The 23205-nt window shown below is 39.4% G+C and overlaps 1 long non-coding RNA gene across 2 annotated transcripts in view; it reads right to left on the bottom strand.

Annotated features, from left to right (window-relative positions):
* The window catches only part of LOC135982333 (uncharacterized), a 52054-nt gene extending 29546 nt beyond the window's left edge, over positions 1–22508 (bottom strand). The window contains exons 1-3 of one of the 2 annotated variants that reach the window (XR_010599616.1): positions 22025–22508; positions 16715–16758; positions 13440–13540 (exon numbers count right to left, since the gene is read on the bottom strand). This is a non-coding gene — a long non-coding RNA (uncharacterized LOC135982333). The remainder of the gene's footprint in view (positions 1–13439; positions 13541–16714; positions 16759–22024) is intronic. The other variant, XR_010599617.1, reaches the window with a different exon arrangement.
* Positions 22509–23205: the final 697 nt, after the last annotated feature.

Raw genomic sequence — 23205 nt, 5'->3', positions numbered from 1 at the left:
TTGCTCCTTTAAGACATCTGAAACCATGCTCCACACCCATCCCTCTCAAATTTTGGAAGGTACTTAGATTCTTAAACCTTGGGTCAAGTGCTGTAACTATCTTTAGAAATCTCACATTGGTACCTTCTTTGTGTTTTGTCATATCTGTAGTGAAAGTGTTCTCAAAATGAATAACATGTGCTGCGTCATCATCCAAGACTGCTATAACATGAAATATATGGCAGAATGTGGGTAAAACAGAGCCGGAGACATACAATTCTCCTGCAAGGAGTTTAGTCACAATTTAATTAACACTTTTTTTTTAAATGAGCGTCATCAGCATGGAAACACGTCCTCTGGAATGATGGCTGAAGCATGAAGGGGCATAAAAATGTTTAGCATATCTGGCATGTAAATACCTTGCAATGCCAGCTATAAAAGTCCCATGTAAACGCCTTTTCTCACTTTCTGGTGACATTGTAAATAAGAAGTGGGCAGCATTATCTCCCGTAAATGTAAACAAACATGTTTGTCTTAGCAATTGGCTGAACAAGAAGCAGGACTGAGTGGACTTGTAGGCTCTAGAGATATGCATTTTTCTGTTTTTAAGTGCAGTTATGTAACAAAAAAACCCCTACATTTGTAAGTTGCATTTTCACGATAAAGAAATTGCACTATAGTACTTGTATGAGGTGAACTGAAAAATACTATTTCTTTTATCATTTTTACAGTGCAAATATTTAATCAAAAATAATAATATAAAGTGATCAGTGTACACTTTGCATCCTGTGTTTTAATTGAAATCAATATATTTGAAAATGTAGAAAAACATCCAAAAATATTTAATAAATTTCAATTGGTATTCTATTGTTTAACAGTGCGATTAAAACTGCGATTAATCGCTATTAATTTTTTTTTACTTAATCGTGTGAGTTAACTGTGATTAATCAACAGCCCTAGAAACCAATAATTCTTTCTTCAGAGCAGGGTTTGACTAGTGTGCAGAAAATAAGTCCTAGGGCCACACACTGGACACTGAGGAGAAAACAAAATACTGAATAGCTGTTCATTAAGTAAGCACCGTCTATCCTTGGCACAGAATAAGGCAGGGATCCTATGGAAAAAATAGTATGTGATCATGTAATTAAAGACTGTACCATAATGCATTACACACAACGGGGCTAAATCAAAGTTGCACAGCCAAACTCAGTATTGGTATTCCCTAACTTGTGTTCTTGATTTTGAAACATGAATTTTTTAAATATAGTTGTTCTGTGTGCAACAAATGAAGACAAAGGAGTTGGGAAAGGAGTTGGGGGGGGGGTGAAGGGGATGCAACGCAAAAGCAAAGTGAATGATCAGTTGAGCTGGGCACATGCCTTGTTAACCCCAAGGTTTCTGTAGTTTATACATTGAATATTTGGTTATTATACTGTATAGTGTGCTTAATTCAAGGATAATGAGATGAGGTAAGAGAGGAGAGGCAGACAATTAGTGGTGGAAGGTGCTGAAATGAGTTTTCAAGAAGCATTTGAAGGATGAGTATGAAGCTTCTTGGCTCCTTGGAGGGAGGCAGGCTGTTGAAAAAGAGTGCAGAGGCATCAGCAGGAGAAGCAGACAATCCTCTCTGAAAGGTGGGGAGGACTGGCAAAGTAATATATGAGACAAAGTAGCAGAGACATTGGCAAGGGGAGCACTCTGCAGGGCCTGGAAGATAAGGAGGGGCTTAATCTTTATGCAGACCAAGATAAGAAGACAGCAGAGGGAATCAAACTGAGGAGCTGAGGGAGATTCAGAGCAGTGGGCAAGGAAGAGGACTTTAGTTGTAGCATGTTGAATAAACTGGAATGAGGAAACAGGAGGCACAAGAAGACATTATCTTCTTTGTTAATATTCCAGCCAATCAAAAATTCTCACAGAAAAGACCTTTAAGCTATTTTTATGTTGTTGTTGTTAGTAAACATCCCTACTAATATACAAGCAACTTAAAAAAATGTGAATAGTTGGTGGAAAGGAAATTGAATTATTTCCTAGCATACTAAGAAAAGATGCTGAGCACCTGACCCAGAAGTGTTTCACTAAATTGTACATAACACAAAATGGGAAAGTACCAAAGTATGAAGCGTCAGTCTTGATACTGTTTAAGAAGATTCATTCTGGAATCCTGACCAGTAAATGGGCTCTTCTTGTAAACAAACCTCCTCAGAATCATGCTATTGAAGAGAACTTCACCCTTTGTAGCTCCACAAGAATAAACACCAGTGCAAAATTCAACACACCAGTCACCCAGAAGTGATATTTTTGTAACTGATTATTAGGAATTTAAAAACCTCTCCACACTTTTGCAGAGTTTCCCTTGGAGGTCTATATGTTGCTCTTGAATCTGCTGCCATAAAGCATGTGTGTTTTTTTTTTCAAACTGAACTTACATGCAAGAAAGATGCTTGAATACAGAGAGAGAACAAAATGAAGAATTTTAAGTAGTAAGAATATTCCTGAATAAAAATATTAGTATTCTGTCCAAAAATCTAACCTTTATACTTAAAAAGAAAAACAACCAACCTTTAACAATGGAGAATGTGACAGACGACACAATAAAATAGAAGAGCCTTCCTAGAAAATAGCTGGCTAAATAAGATGTGCAAACAACAACATATTCTCACCAAAATCACGTGGCATTAGTTGATAAACCAAATTTCACCCAAATGGGCACAAAAATAAATGAAAAATTTCCAGAGTTTTTAAAAACTAAAAACAGCCATTGCAGAACATATTAATTACCACAATATAGAACACACGATGTGCTAACAATTTAGATAGATTTCTGTTGAAAGAAAAACATTATTGACCTAACTCTGAGGGTCATCACCTTAAACTCATTTTTTACTTAGAATCATTAAGCATTTATTATGCATCAGGCATACGTATTTTAAGTTTGTTTGTTTTTTTTATCTCTTTTCTCTGAACCTTCAGAGATGGCCACAGCTAGAGTTGGGACAGGCCACAGCTCCAAGGTGACACAGAACATTCTCTTACTCAGGTACTTGGCTGGCTGGTTCTTGCTTGCATGCTCAGGGTCTGATTGCCATATGTGGAGTCAGGAAGGAATTTTCCTCCAGGTCAGACTGCAGTGACCTTTGGGGTTTTTCACATTCCTCTGCAGCATGTGGTTGCATGTCACTTACCAGGATTATCTGGGTATATCTCACTTAACCATTTCCCTATCATTGCAGAGGCCTCAGGCACTGGTGCACCTAAGTCCCTCCTGTTCTCTGTCTGTCACATGTAATAGTCTAATCTCCTGTGGGCTGTAATACTTTCATCTAATTTTGGCTGTGGGGCTTAGTGTGCGGGTGCTGGGTGATGTTGGTGACCTGTGATATACACAAGAGCAGACTACATAATCTGGTTCTCCCTTCTGGCATTATACTCTATGACACTATGAGGAGGCTCAAAGGCCATGAATGTAAGGGCTTGTCTACACTTACATTTTACAGTGCTCTAACTTGCTGGCTATGGGGTGTGAAAAATCACCTCCTGAGCTCAGCAAGTCTGAGTGCTTTAAAGCGCTAGTGTAGACAGGCTCCAAGTGCTGGGAGCCACGCTCCCAGTGCTCAGAGCTAATCTCCTCGTGGAGGTGGATTACCAGGAGCAATGGGAGAGCTCTCTCCCAGCGCTCATGTGCGACCACACTTGCACTTCAAAGCGCTGCTGCAGGAGCGTTCCTGACGCTTTGACGTTTCCAGTGTAGACATACCATAACGCATTTAATGGAGATAAGATGCCTTAGCCCATGCTCTTTTCTATGAGAATCTGGGAGAGGGGGAGTTTCCAAACATCTTTCCTTCGCTACCTCTTCTTTGAGGTTAAAGAAGTCAAACAACATTTGTGATAGGCTGCATGAAATTCCCTACAGTTTAAAATCTCCTTGTTTATGGTAAAACAAAACTTGATGAGAGAAAAACATATTTAAACTAAATAAATGGTATGCAGAGCACATCTAGTCTTAAACTCTTCCAATGCTAATCTAGTAAGGTACCATTTGAGGTTGTTACATGGCAAAATCAAAATAGTATATTTCTGGGGCATACATTCTCACTGCTCAGCTTGTTCCTTTTTCCCTGATGCTTTCGTCAGTGTATGCGAGACCCATCCTCTTGTCTCCAGATACAGTAGGTGTCACTCCCCATTCCAACTCACCGCACAGCTATACTTTTCAGGTTATTTTGCGGTGCCTGATTTTGGATACCAAATATTCCTTTCCACAGCTGGATACGTAGGTGTATCCAGAAAGAGGGATATTACTGTCTCTTTCTCCTGTACTTGTATATTTACCACGCATTCACTATTGTAATTACTACCCTTGGGTAAACAGGTTTGTGTTGCAGTTTTTCCCTTGCAACCTTTCAAATTTTCATTCCAAATCAGCATTCCCCTCGCCAGTTGCCATCTGCTCTGGCATGTTCATTGATTACTGCTACACCAGCATTAATTACACCAGCATAGAATTAAGGGTTATATTCTCAGCTCTCATTCTGTGACCTGAGAACTTCTGTGATAGTTTTCCCATCGGTCAACAGGGATAACAACACAGACCTACCACACCAAACTGATTTTAGAAGGCATTACATAATAGTAGTACAAAATACTGTTACCATATATCAATAATTTTAATATATAGAAAACATTTATAACTACTATAACAACATAGGAAGTTCTTCTATTAAGAATTCAACACATATATGCAAGTTCCAACTCCATAAATATGATCTGGAGTTTTGGCCAACATACTATGAGTTAAAAGGTATGGGGTTTGTGACGTTGCACTCCATATGTTTTATAGAAATATGCTTATGAGTGTGAATATGAGGTAACTGGAATATGCTTTATGCAAAAGGTCTCTTGTAAGGTATTATATCAAAGGTTATAACCTACTGAATATATTCCTCCTATTTGTATGCATGTATCATTCTTGTATATGAAGCTAGAAATATGAAGTATAACTCTGAGGTCCTATTTAATTATGCAAAGTGTAGGCCATTAATGGTGGCTTAGAATCTTGATGGGTCCCATTAACTAGGACAATTGGTTGTAAATGGTTTATTTTCCTGCAAACCTTCCTGTGTATCTGTGAGCCAACCCAGGAAGAATAGAGACTAGGGGGTCTTAATCCTTGTACTTTTTCATTGATGAGGCAGGCGTGGGGACAAGCACAGACAGATTCCCACCTTACGCCACAGCTATATAAAGGGGTGGAGCAGGACAAAGGGGACTGTTAGTCATGAGAAAACCCCTTTACCACCTGAGATGTCTGCAGGAACTAACAAGGACTGGACAAGGGGAAAGATTGGGCCCAGACTACGAAGGAGTCTAGTCTGTGAAAGAAGCTTATTGGAACATCTCTGAGGGTGAGATATTACCTGTAATCAGTTTCTTAATGTATTAGGCTTAGACTTGTGTCTTTTGCTTTGTTTTGCTTGGTGACTTACTTTGTTCTGTCTGTTATTACTTGAAACCACTTAAATCCTACTTTTTATACTTAATAAAATCACTTTTGTTTTATTAATAAACCCAGAATAAGTGGTTAATACCTGGGGGGGCAAACAGCTCTGCATCTCTATCAGTGTTATAGAGGGCGGTCAATTTATGAGTTTACCCTGTATAAGCTTTATACTGAGTAAGATGGATTTATTTGGGTTCAGGCTCCCAGAAAGGCTGAACACTGGGAAAGTCCCTGTTAACTGAGAAGCCTCTGAGCTGAGTGAATCTCAGTTTCAGTGAACTGCAGAGAGGTGTGGCCCAACCTCTGGGTCTGTGCTGGAACTAACTGGAGTGTCTAACTCAGCAAGACAGGAGTGGAGGGGCACCTGTTCTGGCAGGCGGGTTGTTCTCAGTGGTATCCCAGCTCATCGAGTGACAGTCTTGAGGGGAGTCTCTGTGACCGAACCCACACAGGGTTCACATACTTTCAGCATTTTCATTTCATTCAAATTTGTCTTCTTTAAAACTATGGACTACAATGACTTGTGTTTATATGTCTTCCCCTCAAATGATAAATCCATCCCATTTAGAAAAAAGTATCCCTCTATCCATTAAGATATTCTGTGTGGGTAGATGGAACAGGGTATATCTAGATGGAATAGGAAAGGTTTTCAGCAATCACCATATCAGAAACAAGCAGCAAGGGAGGGAGAGAGATTCAGAGACTAGACAATTGAAAAATCATAGGCAAACAAGTCTTGACAGGCTACCAGAAAAGTCCATTAAAAAGCAAGCCATCAGATCAGCTACGTCTACATATGAGTGCTATATATTTCATGCAGTTGTTCCTTTAATTTGCTTTGAAAAATAGCAATGTTCCAGCTGAAAGCTTTTGTCTAGTCTATCTTGTGTATGCTACAATTCTTATTTCTTAAAAGGATTTTTTGAAGTGATTATTTTTTAAAGAAGTTTCTTCTTGCCATTTATTATTATTATTTTTAATGGGGGGAAAACTGGTGTGTATTTGGGGTTTTTTGTGTGTGTGTGTGCCTATAATAGCCTTTCATGTTTTTAGAAAAAACCTCATTGATCATAAATTCTGTTATTAATGTAGGAAAGGAAAGGGTAGTGGAGGATTTGTTGGTTTTTTTAATAAATGTATATACTTTGACAAGGGAGTTTGAAATAGAATATTCTATGTTTTAGTCACAACTATATTGCTGAGTGAGTGACAAATCTGTCATGGGTCATTCAACAAAGTAGAAAAAGGCAAAGATTTTCCAACTAATTGGATAGTTTTTTACAGGGTTTTTTTCTTTTCTTTTTTTAAAAACAGAAATTTTACCAATTATTTGCAGTCTAGTTATTTTAAAATGTACGTACGCTCTCCTGCAAACTTATATTCACATGAATAATAGTCACTCATTTGAGTAGTCCCGTAATTAATGATTTGCTAGTTCAGCCTTTAAATTTGCAAAATTCCATTACATTTGTGACAAAGCACCAATCTTCTGAATCACTGTGTCTCAGAGCATAAACCATTTGTGTACTGTACCCACTCTCCCCTTTATTGTAAGCTCTTTGGAGCAGGGGCATATTTAATTTCTTGGCATAAATTGCCTGCTGCATATCCTCATGGATGTTTGCAGCAAGTTACATACCATATATGATTTTGTTTAAAAACTATTTAGTTTCCATGGTATAAAAGTGTGTAGTTGTGAGAAGTCTAACACAAAGATCAGGAGCAATAGGAAAAGGAAATGCTGCTACTATCTCTGCATTGCCACCATCTCCTTCTTTTACAGAAAATGTTTGAATTGGTGAGTGATAGAACAGAGAAAAGCCAGACCATTTTTTGTGTGTGCACTTTCCTTCCCCACTGAAAGAGACTCATTTCCATCTCCCTTTCTCCCTCCACCCCTTACATCTCACTTCTACTGGGATCCCTTACAGTCTTCCCTTGCACTTCTTGACAGCCTCAGCTGCTAGCCAGGGAAATGAGCCCTGGAAGGGAGGTATAAAGCTGTTGCTGCAGTTGGCTATCATTGAGGAGGTATTTCTGGATAGGGTTGGAGTTACACACAGAAGGCCTGCTCAGTAAGAGGCAGCTAGTCACTCAGATGTTGAGTGGCTGAAAGGAACGTGACATCCTCTCAGTTCCACCACCATTGTCAACTACAAGGTTTGCATATCGGGTCAATATCCAATAAAAGTTCCTAAACTAATTTCTGATTGGACTTTCCAATTCCTGGTCACCTGGTGTATTATTTATCTACATGCTATAGTTTGTCCAATTTAGAATGTCATCACTTTGGAGCAAGGATCATGGTCAAGATTTTCAGAAACAACTAGTGATTTGCATTCCTCAATTTTTGGGTATCCATCATAAGACACACTAAAAGAGGCTGATCTTTTCAAAAGTGCTGAGCACTCTTCTTTTTAAAATTACATCCCTCTACAGTGTTTTGTATCCAGCACCCACACAGCATAAACTATAAATTCATTGATCTTCATTGTAACAAGATCTTCATCACTCTTCATCAACCACAAATACTTCTTCTATAGAATAAGGCATGTAATATTGTGCCACTAAGGAATGGTGAGCACACCTCAAACTAGTTCTTGCAAAATGTTGTTTAATGACTACTAATTTACATTTCATTGTATCTACATTGTGGCTCCAAAGGATCATATCAATTTTAGGATTATACTTGGGCAGTAACTCACCAGGACTGTTTAAATCTGATACACAGTATTGTTGCATGCTTGACCTCCAGGAACTAGGGGAATGGGGGCGGGGGGGAGAGAGGCAGTGAGTGTAGCAAAGTGGAGAAAGAGGTGAGACAGATAGAGTCGACAGTTTCCACCGTCTGAGGTTCCATCTTAGAACAGGCTTTGATGCCAATCACTTGTACTTTTAGCTTTGGGGTAGAATAGCACTGTCATGTCTGAAGAAAGGAAGGATTTTTAAAGGGGAGAAGGAAGAGTTAAAGAGAAGGTAAGAGCTACAAGCCTATGTCTAGAGTAGAATTAATTTTACAACCTAAATATGCTTACTTTATGAACTTGCAAGGTACAACTGAGAGGAGTTGGCCATAAATGATGTGAGAGAGAGAGAGAGAGAGAGAGAGAGAGAGAGAGAGAGAAGCCACAGAAGGGAACTATATCCTTAAATCTCTGCTGACCATTGAAAAAAACAAAGGTCAGGTAAATACTGGTAGCATGTTATTGCTCTGCTGTGTGCCCCCAGAGGAGACCTGGTTGTTGGGATACTGTATATGTAACACAAAGATAAACAAATGCACATAGACAGAAGACTCTTTTTAAAATCCTGTCACCTATTTTTTCTTACCTCTCTGGCAGAAAGTAATATGGAGATAATACTTACTCACCTAATTGGAGGATTAATTAGTTAATGCTTGTACAGTGCTTTGAAGATGAAAAGCACTACATAACTGCTAAGTATAATTGTAAGAGGCAACATGAAGCAGGAAATAGGAACACTCCACCTCATCAAAAGCAAGGCTTTTGGCACTTCTTAGCTATCAAGTGTTCCCCTCATTTGTCATTTATTTTATTCAGGGAACCTATCTTTATGTTGCTAAGTATTACTAGTTCTAGTTCATATCCATGTAAGTGTAACAATAGGTTTTCATACAGAGAGACAGCAGGAGGGATAACATAATATTAATATTACTATACCGTATCTCCTGCATCTTTAATAGACATTTTACAGATAGTGAAGGAAGAATCAAAGGAGAGTGTTCAGTAATAAATGTTCTGGATACGATAATCCCCATACCAATGTAAATGCCCGAAAGTCTGTAACAAGACTGTTATATAAAGATAAAAAAGTTGTAAAGAGTAAATAACAGGCCAGAGAAGAATGGTGCATTTGCTATAGAATCATAGAATATCAGATTGGAAGGGACCTCAGGAGGTCATCTACTCCAACTCCCTGCTCAAAGCAGGACCAATCCCCAACTAAATCATCCCAGCCAGGGCTTTGTCAAGCCTGACCTTAAAAACCTCTAAGGAAGGAGATTCCACCACCTCCCTAGGTAACCCATTCCAGTGCTTCACCACCCTCCTAGTGAAAAAGTTTTTCCTAATATCCAACTAAACCTCCCCCACTACAACTTGAGACTATTACACCTTGTTCTGTCATCTGGTACCACTGAGAACAGTCTAGATCCATCCTCTTTGGAACCACCTTTCAGGTAGTTGAAAGCAGCTATCAAATCCCCCCTCATTCTTCTCTTCTGCAGACTAAATAATCCCAGTTCCCTCAGCCTCTCTTCATAAGTCATGTGCTCCAGCCCCCTAATCATTTTTGTTGCTCTCCGCAGGACTCTTTCCAATTTTTCCACAAGTGTGGGGCCCAAAATTGGACACAGTACTCCAGATGAGGCCTCACCAGTGTCGAATAGAGGGGAACGATCACGTTCCTCGATCTGCTGGCAATGCCCCTACTTATATCGCCCAAAATGCCGTTAGCCTTCTTGGCAACAAGGGCACATTGTCGATTCATATCCAGCTTCTCGTCCACTATAACCCCCAGGTCCTTTTCTGCAGAACTGCTTCTTAGCCATTCGGTCCCTAGTCTGTAACAGTGAATGGAATTCTTCCATCCTAAGAGCAGGACTTGCACTTGTCCTTGTTGAACCTCATCAGGTTTCTTTTGGCCCAATCCTCTAATTTGTCTAGGTCCCTCTGTATCCTATCCCTTGCCTCCAGTGTATCTACCACTCCTCCCAGTTTAGTGTCATCTGCAAACTTGCTGAGAGTGCAGTACACGCCATACTCCAGATCATTAATGAAGATATTGAACAAAACCGGCCCCAGGACCGACCCTTGGGGCACTCCGCTTGATACTGGCTGCCAACTAGACATGGAGCCATTGATCACTACCCGTTGAGCCCGGCGATCTAGCCAGCTTTCTATCCACCTTATAGTCCATTCATCCAGCCCATACTTCTTTAACTTACCGGCAAGAATACTGTGGGAGACCGTATCAAAAGCTTTGCTAAAGTCAAGGAATAACACATCCACTGCTTTCCCCTCATCCACAGAGCCAGTTATCTCATCATAGAAGGCAATTAGGTTAGTCAGGCATGACTTGCCCTTGGTGAATCCATGCTGACTGTTCCTGATCACTTTCCTCTCCTCTAAGTGCTTCAGAATTGATTCCTTGAGGACCTGCTCCATGATTTTTCAAGGGACTGAGGTGAGGCTGGCCTGTAGTTCCCCGGATCCTCCTTCTTCCCTTTTTTAAAGATGAGGACTACATTAGCCTTTTTCCAGTCATCCGGGAGCTCCCATCATATATAGTCTCTTTAATAGAGCTGGCTGGGAAACAGCTTTCCCATCCCATCAATATTTTAAAGAGTTCAAAAAATGGTCTCATTTCCCATTTGGGCAAAAAGATGAAATCTCAAAAATATTTGTGAACCAAAAAAAAAGGGTTTTTTTGCTTTGTTTTAGGTCAATTGAAGCATTTCATTTTGATCATTTTGAAATGTTTAACTTTGATTTTGACCTTTTCTAACCTTTTTTTCAGTCTATTTAGCTTTCTCAAACAGTTTCAATTTCAACAAATCAGCATTTTTTGATGAAAAAATGATTCATCAAAAAATTTCAAACCAGCTCTTGTCTTTAAATCACAATCAGATGTCTTTCTAAAATATATGTACTACAAAAGTTGTTGGGGCTGATAGTGTTTATTTACGCCCCCTTCAGCATCAGTGCCCAGAAAAGCACTTAACACCAGGCTTAAAGTTAAGCACATGATTAAGTGCTTTCCTAAACTGGGGCTTTACCTAATAGGGCAGAATAATCTCCACTGGAGGAATTACTAGGTGGAATTTTCTGGCCTGTATTATGCAGGACTAGCTAATCATTGTGATCCAGTCACCAAAAATATATTAGTCTAATGTGCTTGCGCTCAGAGCTCTAGACAGTTATATCCCTGTGGAGAACTTCATTGGCCATCTCCTCTGCTGACAGAAATCTCATTTGAAGGATTCTGAAAGGCCCTTTACTGTCTTTTTTTGTAATAAGGTCTGGAAATTGGTGTCCTTTTTTGACAAGCTTTCCATGGTATAAGATTTAGGGCCTTCCATCTTTCCTCAATCAGTTAAGCTGACTTTGTTTTTTATTCTCATATGCTTAAAATAACCAAAGACTTCATTAGCAGCCACAGGAATTTTAGTATTCTAGCTAATATTGCATACATTACCGGTGGTATTTAAGTGCCTTTAGGATTGTGTTCAGTATCTCCATTCAGAAGCCCCACTACTACAAACTGCCTAGTCCCAATACATAGATTTGGGCACCTTTCTCATTAATATTAAAGTTGTCAGCCTAACCAAAGGAAGGGAAGCCACTGGGGAGAACAACAAGAGCATTTGGGTTTTACTGGCCTTCCAAGGCTAATGTCCTCTTTATAATTAAGTGGAACTGTTTACATTATCTAAGTCCCTGACGTACAATTATATTTCAGTGGTCTTTGCTCCATCTTGTACATTTTGTCTGTTTAATTCCCCTTTAACCTTTCAGGTGTAGATACAAACAGAAAATGTATTTCTAATTGGAAAGACTAGCACAGTGTATTGCTGCCCTCTTGCAGAAGTGGTTTCTCTCCAGGCAACTTGATATCAAGGTAATTTTATTATAAATTCCTATTTCAGTGTTTACTTCTATGTGGACAAGGCTGCTCTTCTTACAAACATAAACATAACTTTAGATCTTATAAACATAAACATAATTTTAGATCCTCAAAAGTACTTAGATGCCCAACTCTAATTGATTTCAATGGAAGTCAAACACCTAAATACCATTGAGGCTCCGGGCCTAAATGACTGACTCTTAGTGCAATTTTGGGCATATAGAGAATTCTAAATGAACATACTTTTTATGGACATGACTCTTAAATGTGTGAGGAACTAAGGGCTTGTCTACACTGACACTTTACAACGCTGCAACTTTATCGCTCAGGGGTGTGAAAAAACTCCCCCCAAGTGCTGCAAGTTACAGCGCTGTAAAGTGCCAGTGTAGACAGTACACCAGCACTGGGAGCCGCACCCCTCGTGGAGGTGGGGTTTTTAGAGCGCTGGGAGAGCTCTCTCCCAGTGCTCTGCTGTGACCACACAAGCCATGTTAAAGTGCTGCCGTGGCAGCGCTTTATGTTGCCAGCTTAGAAAAGCCCTAACAGTTAATGAAAACCCAACACAATGGCAAGCCTGAGAATCCTCATTAGATACCAGCTCAGCGGAGTCCAGAGCAGTAGCCTATTCACCAGACAACTGTTGACCTTATAGTAACAGTCGCAGATCTATAAACTCATACTAAAAATGCACCCCCTGGAGGCATCAGGACCCAAAATCTTGCTTAGTGATAAAGCATCTGTTGGAAATAATGAGGCTCTTATAGTGCTGGGGCTAACATGCCTAAGCTCCTCTTCTTCTTTCAGTAAAACTAGGATAAATCCATCAATTTATCAAAGCTAAAGTCTTTCACAGAGAAAAGAAGTGTGTTTTTAAAAACCAACCGTGTGTCCATCTCTTCCTCCCCTTTGAGGAGAAGCTGCCATTGCAAGGATTAATGGCTTCCAAGTGGCTGTGATGAAAGCTGTAATCTGCATTTAAATAGAAAAAAATCTCCAAAGTCTCCAAGTGTGAATCTTTCTTTTCATAGCAGGAGACAGAACATTTTTATGTGTAGTTTTTAATGATAAAAGGACATTGCTTTGCAGGTCGATTGTTTATCTCAGTGGTGTGCAGTCAGTTGGATGTAACTTTAAATGGTCGTATGGCAGAATGCTGTGTGTTTGTGTTTGTTCACAGCAACAAGCTAAGAAACAAATATGGTTAAGAAATGCAGAATGCGGGGATGCAGAATTATAAAGTTGAAGATAGAGAATAAACAACCAGAGACACAAAAAAAGAAGGAACGAAATAGAAGGCTTTAAAAATAGTTACCATAGCTGGTGTAAAATGACAGAGCTCCATTGACAACTTACACCAACTAAGGATCTTCTCTCAGTTGACAAAAATTAACCTACAGGCAAGATTTTATGCTCCTACAAAAAACAAAAACAAACAGGGTTCAATGCAATTCCAAAAACAAACACACCCAAAACCACCCCCCATCCCCCCCAAAAACCAACCAACCAAACAAAAAAACCTAAAGAGGGCATTTAAAATTATAGTGTGGAAGCATGAGTGCTGAAGGTGGCAGAGCAAACTTCACACAGTAAGGAAAAAAAAAACCAATATGATACTGACAAGTTAGTATTCAAATAGCAATTTCTGGTGAAACTGCTTCATTAAAAGAACAGACGTACTTGTGGCACCTTAGAGACTAACAAATTTATTAGAGCATAAGCTTTCGTGGACTACAGCCCAAAGAAGTGGGCTGTAGTCCACGAAAGCTTATGCTCTAATAAATTTGTTAGTCTCTAAGGTGCCACAAGTACTCCTGTTCTTTTTGCGGATACAGACTAACACGGCTGCTACTCTGAAATGCTTCATTAAAGAGGTTCCCAAACCATTCAGGAAAATATTAAATGAAAGCTGAGATTTTAATTTAGGATTCATCTTTGATAAGTAAGTGATCCAATTAACTACTGAATTTTCAGTTTAAAAAACATAATTAGGGAGGATGGTGCATGTTTACATGTCTTGTGCCTGTGTGTCTATGTATACTCACTAGGACCCACTGAAACCTTCTAGTTGTATGTATGACATAACTAAGGCTCTGATCACTCAAATGTTTATGCATATGAACCGTCCCACTGATTTACACAAGTAAACGTTTGCAGGATTAGTGCCTTGAGCCCTGATTCTGCAACTTGGTGCAAGTGGGAGGATCACTGCCCCACTTACAGAGCCCTATTTTTATTATTTGTATTGCTGTGGCACCTAAAGCCTCCAATCATGGATCAAGGCCCAGGTGCTATCTTCACTGGACAAACACATTGAGTTCAAGGGGGTCCTGCACAGGCACAAAGGTCTGCTCATGTGGCTCCTTTTGCTGGATCAGGGCCATAGCGTATAACTCTTCAAGGCAGGGTCTGTCTTCATTTGTGCTTTGAGGTGCCCATCACATAGTTAGGTAATAAGTTATAATAATATTGGGAATTCTACCTCTTCCTTATTTTGTGTGCTTCTTCGCCTTTTGTTTTATGCTAAAGCATTCACAGAAAATCCTACTGAATTATATAAACATTTAAAAGCACAGCTTGACAGGCATTAGCCAAATTTAGTACATTATCAGACATAAACCACCAGTATTTATGTCCTAATTTACATAAAAATCCTGCTTTGTGCTATTTAAATTCTCCCTTTTGTTCCATGTGAAGTATACAATGAATGAAATAATGAATGAAGCACAGAATTATTCCACCCATCCACCACTCCACTTTCCTTTTATTGTTGCATTGAGCTGTTATTTGGCAACTGTTAAAAAATTTCAACATCATTAAACTGTGTTGCTCATTCTTAGCAAACACTTAGTAGTGTTGTTATAACTAACTTTTCATATGGCCTTGTAAATTGACGTAGTGCTTCACAAACCTAGGCTCCAATTTGGCAACTACACTTGTGAGGGCAGGCCTATGTGCTTGTCTGGAGCTATGCTGTCTTCAGTGGGATGGTCAGATTGCAGGATCTGACCCAGAGATAAAAACAAGTAATGAAGCCCAAAAAGAGTTTATATTCCAAATGAATGTTACATTTTATAAATGACTTAAAATATTTAAACGTTGGGAAAATGTCTGATGTTAGTATCCATAATATTGAAGAATGTTGATTTCCAGTTAAGCAGTAATGAGCAGTAAATGTGCAATTTTACTGGTAATTAGATGAGACATTAAATGAAAATCAATTCAGTCTAAAATATTAAACCAATGATCTCTTCTTGGCCCAATTCCAGGTTCTAAAGCATTGAGACTCCAGCTGGGCATTGAGGAACGATACTGGGCATTACAATTTAAAGAGTTTGGTTTCTGAGCTGAGGAAGGATGCGAGTAAATTTCTATTCAAGTGCCCCTTACAAACCAATCTGTGATGAGCCTGGCCTTGGATGGAGGAAAAGTTATTTTTATCATGATAGCTGCTTATACAGAAGGGGGTAGGAGTAGCTTCAGAGAAACCAGGTCAGGATGACACATCAGTCCATATTCAAATATTTAGAGGGATCCTATCCTTCTTTGTTGTACATAGTTAATGTTAATGTTTGTGTGATAAACTAATATGTCCATAGATTTCCCCTCACTTTTAGTGAATATATAGTTTAATAAAAATTATCACTGCAACAGCTACAGTAGTTGCTGAAGAGTGACAGTCATATTACTCTGTATTTAGTATTATGATCAGCACAGACTTAAATCAGAAAGACTACCTTAACATTATTTTCTGCCTTCAGACCACCTAAGATATTTATATACACATGCACGTATACCATGGAATTCTGATATAGGAATCACTGCCTGGAGTGATCAAATCAGTTGGTTTTATTTATCTATCATGGTGCCATTGCCAAACCTACTCCCTATTTACCATAATATAATTTCGTTCAGTTGTCAGATCATTGGTTTTCATTTACAGTGATCAGATTATACCTGCAAAGTTTCCATTTTGAAAGATATTTCACATCTCCTGTAATTCTGACTAACACATATTACTAGACAGAATTTGTTTAAAAATTGACTCAATTCAGAGTTCATCTCAAGGCAATATAGGAGTGAGGAAGGTGCCAGCTTTAAGTCATATTGTATCTTAGGTGACCTCTATGATCTGTAGGCAACAATTTTATAGATTTTAAAGCAAGGTTTGCACTGTGCAGAATTCTTTATCAGCTATTGTATATATAGGGTACCAGAGTACCAGCATTGTATATATAGCATACCAGGAGGTTATTTGGTCAGGAAATCTGCACCTTGCAGCTTTTCAGTGTGGAAACTCAGTTTGCAAGTGCAAGCACACATATCAATAGAGTTTAGCAATGACTACTGAATTCAGACTTTTTTTTTTTAATTAAAAGAGATGGGCCCAAATGAAAACTTTGCATACCCCCATATTTCATGGGGATTCAAAATGCAGATCTGGATTCAGACTCTAAATTTTAGGGTAAATCCCTCTGAATCAGACACAAAATGCTAGATCTATAGTACTGTTAGTAAAGTTTTTGATTTGTATTTATTGAGATCAAGAAAACACTGAAAATTCTTAGGCAAGCGCCAAAATTTGCCTACCTTGACAGTGTAGTCTTACTGCGGACATTCTTCTACCCTCTAAACTGCATTTGAAAGGAGGGAAATGTGCGTAACCAATGCATGTTCTAGCACAAAATGTAACACAATGATTTTTTTTGTCAGACAAAACAGAATGGAATGGGAATATTATCTCCTTTCTTAAAATGGGTAATGGAGGAAATATTGTACAATTATAGTTCTATAAAAACAACATAAAACATATCCTGAGGAGTGTTTTTAAACACATTAATAACTGTACCAAATGCCATTACGTTTCATCTTGGCAAGAGATTCAGGATGTGTTTTTAGTTTGGCAGAGATGAAAACAGCTTCACTTCACCCCGTGTGGAAAGGGCATATTTTCAAGTACATAGGGAGTAGGTGATATATATTCCATATGTTACATATTTGTGTCGACTATAATATATGAAAGAAGCTACTTTCGGATTCACTCCTATCTGACTGAGTATATCATCTATAAATGTAAAACATTCTATTTCTATAATATTTGCATACTCTGTGTATTTAGTTTCACTTACAAAAAATACCCCTCCTTCAGCCTACGTGACTGTACCACACAACACATACAAATATGTACAATAAACCCAGAGGACAGTATTTCCTCACTCACCTAGTCTATCAGGATTAACAACGACAGCCCTTTACAATTTGCCTTCAAGGTCAACATGCTTAGGGGCTCTGTCAAACCAAGTGGGGAAATGAGTTGCAGGAGTCAAGGACTCCTCATTGAACACTGTGCTGCCAGTTCAAACCAATGAACTGATAGTTCGAGTGACTAGGTATAGTGAAACTGCTGCAGAAATACATTAATAGAAAAGCAGTTTTTGTAGTGTGCAGGACCCGGACCATTTCAGGCTTTTAAATGAGAACCAAAACCTAAATAAATTACATATACTTTTGTTTCCTGGGGGACATTTCCATTCAATCACTCATGACAAAATGACATTTCAGTATTTGAATGTTTTCCATAGTGTGGATGATTACATCTTTCTTCAGCTCTAAGAAATACACTTACAGAATTAAGGGAAAAACCACAATATCCAAAATCTTTCTTTACACTGATAGGCTTAGTAAACCCCAGTTAAGATTAGCGATCTGCTACAGACACATTTTATTCCTGATTTCCTGTAAAACATCTGATCTTTTGGCATCAGCTCACTAGCCCAAAAATGGATATAAACTGCTACCTTATATTTTAAACGTTGCTCTCAGAGGGCCTGATTCAATAACATTGCTTGGAAAAGGAAGCTGTATGCAAGTTAACAACATGTGCATGTTTTATAACAATAATAACTCCTTATGAAAAAGTGAGATACTTTTATTATATGAGGGGCACTGCTTGTTCACAAGGGACTTGCTATGTTCAGTGATTCTGCGACTGCTATGTACTTAAAATGTTTTGTAGAGTACTTGGATGTGTTTGCCTCGATAGTAAAACTTGCTATAAAAATGAAAGTTGTGGTAATGGTGTTATTGCAAGACATTTTTGCCTGCCAGAATGAATGATTTCTAAATGCCACTATGTGATTAAGCTGAAAGGCACAACAGGTTCTATTACAGTGTGAAGCCTTAGGTGCACTGAAATTACCTTTCAACAGCACACCCGGGAGTATCTCTGGGAGATTATAACATGATAACTTTACTGTTTTTTAAAAAAATGAATAAATGAAGTCATTAAAAAACATTTTTTTCTAGATAAAGTTAAGTGCCTTCCATCATCTAGTGTGTAGTCATTAAGGTGTAATGTGCTTCTCTGTGGAAATATTTCAAAGTGATCCAGGGTTTCCTTATTCAGTGCAGTGGTAACAGAAAAATTTGTTAAAGTAATCTTAGTTAGATTTTGTTTCTGTCTTAACAAATAATGGAAGCACAATAACCCTCTACATTCAATTTCCAAATACTACACAATCATATTAACAATAAGCACCCTAATTTTTTATTAACATGTTTTCCAATCTGATTTTTTTTCTCCTGATATTTCAGTCAATATGGCTTTCCCCTCCTTTCCCACCTCCATGGAATAGTATCACCGTGGGATCTTATCAATTATGCTGGACTATAATTGTGCCACTGATTTTTCCGCAGTTGTTTTCAGGCACAATTCTGTTTAAAGTTGATAGCATAAGGCCCACTAATCTTTATTTGTATTCAGATGTTTTCAAAAATGTGTATGGTCACCACTATCCTATGCTCTTAAGAATACACATATGAAACCAAGGGAAAGACACAAAGGTCTACAGTTGTTCTTTACCCTAGTGAGATTAGTAAACCTAGCTCAATGTGATATAGTGACTCCAGTCTAGTAAACTAACAATCCATTTCAGAATTTAGGTGGCTACAAAGTCCACTCAAGAGTGCAATTAGAAATCATAAGTGAAGAGAATGTAAGGCCCTGTCTACCTAAGAGTCATTTGCACCAGTGTAAATATAGTACCAGTAACTCCAGTAATTTTGTGATTAAGTCCCACTGGTGTAAATCCCACTTTACATCCCTGTGGCATGTCTACATTGGGGTTTGCAAATTTCACCAATGTAGGCATCTTCTCAGGGACATAAGGGCCCCAGCAGCTCCTCCCTCTCCTTCCCCTCCCAGCAGAATCAGGGAACAGCACCTGAACATCCTCAGTAGCCCCACTAACTCTATGAACTGGAGTTCATATGTAGAGCTGGGAGGTTGGCTGCTAGGTGTGGGAAAGTGGGATAGGTAATGGGTAGGTGCCTTGCAGAACCATCACAGCCTTGTATCACAGTGACAGCGGAGTTTACGCTCTGTCACAGATCCATGAAACTTATGCCCTTTTATACCTGGTATCAACTCTATGCCCTGGATAGACCAAAGAGAGACAAATATCAGAGTCCAGCATCCTCCCAGCCTTTATTGGAATTTGGAATTTTAGGGGGAAGGTGTTTAGGAAAGGACCCATCATCTGAGGGAAGTGTGAGGATAGTTTATGGGTAAAATATAGAACTTATTAGGCTAGACAGAGAAGAGGATTGGAATAGTTATACAGAAGGGAGGAAACCAACAAATACATTAAGATAGCACAGGGGAGTTATGGCTTATTAGGCATTTTAAAAGACAATAAAATAATGTAAAAGTTTTAATGATTCAAAATCACCAAGTTATCAGATTTTAGATGAGCCTCTCTCTACATAGAGATTCCAGAGCCAGGGTGGACCACTGTGATCATCTAGTCTGACTTCCTGTAGAACACAGGCCAGGGAATTTCCTCAAAATCATTCCTAGAGCAGATCTTTTAGAGAAACAGCCAATCTTGAAATAAAAATTCTCAGTGATGGAGAATCCATCACAACCCTTGGTAAATTGTTCCGGTGGTTAACTACTCTCCCTGTTAAAAAATAATGCCTCATTTCCAATCTGAATTTGTCTAGTTTCAACTTCCAGCCAGTGGATCGAGTTACACCTTTCTCTGCTAGACTGAAGAGCCCATTATCAAATATTTGTTCCTCATGTAGGTACTTACAGACTGCAATCAAGTCACCCCTTAACCTTGTCTTTGTTAAGCTAAATAGACTCAAAGAGTTCAGTCTATCACTATAAGTCATGTTTTCTAATCCTTTAATCAGTCTTGTGATTTCTCTCTGAACCATCTCCTATTCATCAACATGCTTTTTGAACTGCGGACATCAGAACTGGACACGTGTGAAGTAGAGAGGTAAAATAAACTCTCTACTCTTACTCAAGATTCCCGAATGCGTGCATTGAAGGATCAGATTAGCCCTTTTGGCCACAGCATCACACTGGGAGCACATGTTCAGCTAGGGTGAACAATCCCAATATTAGAGGCTTTGTCTTATATGAGCAACTACACCGCTCCATCAAAAAAAAGTGTCCTGATTTTTTACACTTGCTATCTGGTCACCCTATGTTCAGCTGATTATCCACCACAATCCCCAAATCTTTTCCAGTCACAGCTTCCCAGGATAGAGTTCTGAATTCTGGCCTACATTCTTTTTCCTAGTATACTTTAAAAAAACCTTCTTATTGTCCTTAACTCTGCTTGCCATAGATTTCTCCTTGTGTCCCTTTCCATCCTTTTTTTTCTGTTGTTGTTAAAAAGTGCTAGTTTCTGAATTATTATTCATTACTAGCAACTTCCCCTTTCTTTCGTTTATTTTTATAGCTGCCTCCACTTCCCCACTAACCAGGTCAATTTTTTAATCAATACGGCCTTCTTATTGATTATGGGACTGTGGCTTTGGGGGCATCAAGTGAAGTGTTCTTAAACAATTCCCAACTATTGTTCACATTTTTCTGATAAAAATTCCTCCCAGCTGATTTGGCTCATAATTGTTTTCAGCATTCTGAAATTGGCCCTTTTAAAGCACCAGGTATATATATTACTGATCTGGACTTTATCCTGTTTTGTCCACAACAAATGTGATCAAGCCATGATCCCTTTTACCTAAGTCCCATTCATTTTTAGTTCTGTGATCAGTTCCTCTTTATCTGTCAAGACAAGATCTAATACAGAATTCCCCCATGTTGGATGCGACGCTTTTTGAGCTATAAAATTGTCATCTATAATATTTAGAAATTCCAAATAGTTAGCAGTGGCAGCAGGAGCCCTCCAGTATATTTCACTTAATTTAAAGTCCCCTATAACCATACAGCTTTTTAAAAAATATACATTATGGATAGATGCATAAGCAGCCAATCATCCTGTTCTCTGTAGCACATACCAAGTAATAGTATATCTTATGTTTTATCTGTTAAGACATCAATCCTAAGCATTCAAGATCATTTTTGACCAAGTTACAAGTGACTTGGTGTAACGGGGTCAGCACCCACCTCTTACGAGTGCCCCCTTTCCTCTGGCCACTAGTGCCTACAAACACAGTTCTGTCTCAGGTGGGATGGAGCACTCATCTCTCGTGGATGGCCCCCTTTCTCTCGGTTAGGCATGAGCCTGCTTTTCTTTTTTGGTCTTACATCAAGGTGGTGCCTGCCTCTCGCCCCCCTGGCTGCTGGTTCTCTTGGCTAGTCTTTGGCAGCTCAGCCCTCCGGCCAAGCTGCACACACTGTCCCCCCTTCCAGGGTATACACTCAAAGTTCTTTCTCGGCCCTGGTGTGGGGTCATAGCTCTAAGGCTTCTTCCCCGAGGCACTGCCTTCTTCAACACTCAGCTGGGGCCCATCTCAGTACCCTCAGCTGGTGTACTTTTCAGCAGCCCTCCCTGGGTTCAGTCTGCAACCAGACCAGCAGGGCCCATTTTGGTACCCTCGCCTGGTATGGCCAGGTCCTGGGCTCAGCCTGTCCACACTGACCTTTTCATAGTCCTGCTGCTACTCTATCCAGCCAGCTAGGCACCAGGTCTTTGGCAGCCCTCCCTGGGCTCAGTTCTGCCTAGTGAGCTCTCTGCAGTGAGCTGCCATGGCCTGCTAGTCATCTAGCCAGCCAGGCACCCGGTCCTCCCTCATCAAGCACCACACAGCCACTGAAGGCTTTGCTCTGCTGCTTGCCTTTTATCTGGTCCTTCTGGCCCCTTATTTGTTGCTCCAACAGCCCCTCTGATTGGCCACTTTTCTGCAGCCACTCTAGGCTGCCTGGAGGACTTCTCGCTGCTCTATTCTGGGACAGGGTGATGCAGGGCTGTAAGGCCTCCAGCAGGGGGCCTCTGGACCTAGTCCACCCTGCCACACTTGGAAACAGGTAATGTAATTTCTGACATGGAATGCCACTCCCCTCCCATTTTGCCTATTCAATCCTTGCTAAATAGGTTGTCACCATTGATTTTAACATTCCAATCATGTGGTCATTATTATTATGATTACTATTGTCAATCCTTTTAACTCAATATGTATTTACTGAGAGGCAAAGCCCCTCAGAGATACAGTTTGTGATTTTTATAAAAAAGGCTGAGAAAGAGATGACTATAAAGTAGGAAAAATGAAAGAAGTAGTGCATTCAGTGTTATGTGCTCTCAAAGGTTCTGTTTCATTAAACACAGCCTTGGCATTATATTATTTATATTTCATAGTTTGTGCAGGTGCTAAATATGTGGATTTTAATGCCTAGAACTACCTTTTTGTAAGACAGATGGCAAGCGACTCTTGCCAATTTACCCCTGAATTGCTGTAAAAAACAAAACAAAAACCAGTTACTAACCTTTCTGTTGTTCTTCAAGATATGTTGCTCATGTCCATTACACGTTAGGTGTGCGGGTGCCACATGCACCGTGGCTGGAGATTTTCCCATCAGTGGTATCCGTCAGGCCGTTTCTAGCACCCCTGGTGCCAAGCACTTATGCAACGGTATAAGGGGCACTACCAGCCCCGCATCCTCTCAGTTCCTTCTTGCTGGCTAATGCTGACGGAGGGGTAGGAGGATGGGTCATGGAATGGACATGAGCAACACATCTAGAAGAACAACAGTTACCAAAATGTTAACGATCATGTTTTCTTTTTCAAGTGATTGCTCATGTCCATTCACTTCTGAAAATTGCTGA

Source organism: Chrysemys picta, chromosome 3, assembly GCF_011386835.1.
Source record: "Chrysemys picta bellii isolate R12L10 chromosome 3, ASM1138683v2, whole genome shotgun sequence".
Lineage (NCBI taxonomy): Eukaryota > Metazoa > Chordata > Testudines > Emydidae > Chrysemys > Chrysemys picta.
The sequence above is the reverse complement of the archived record's forward strand: the minus strand, read 5'-3'. Positions and strand labels throughout refer to the sequence as shown.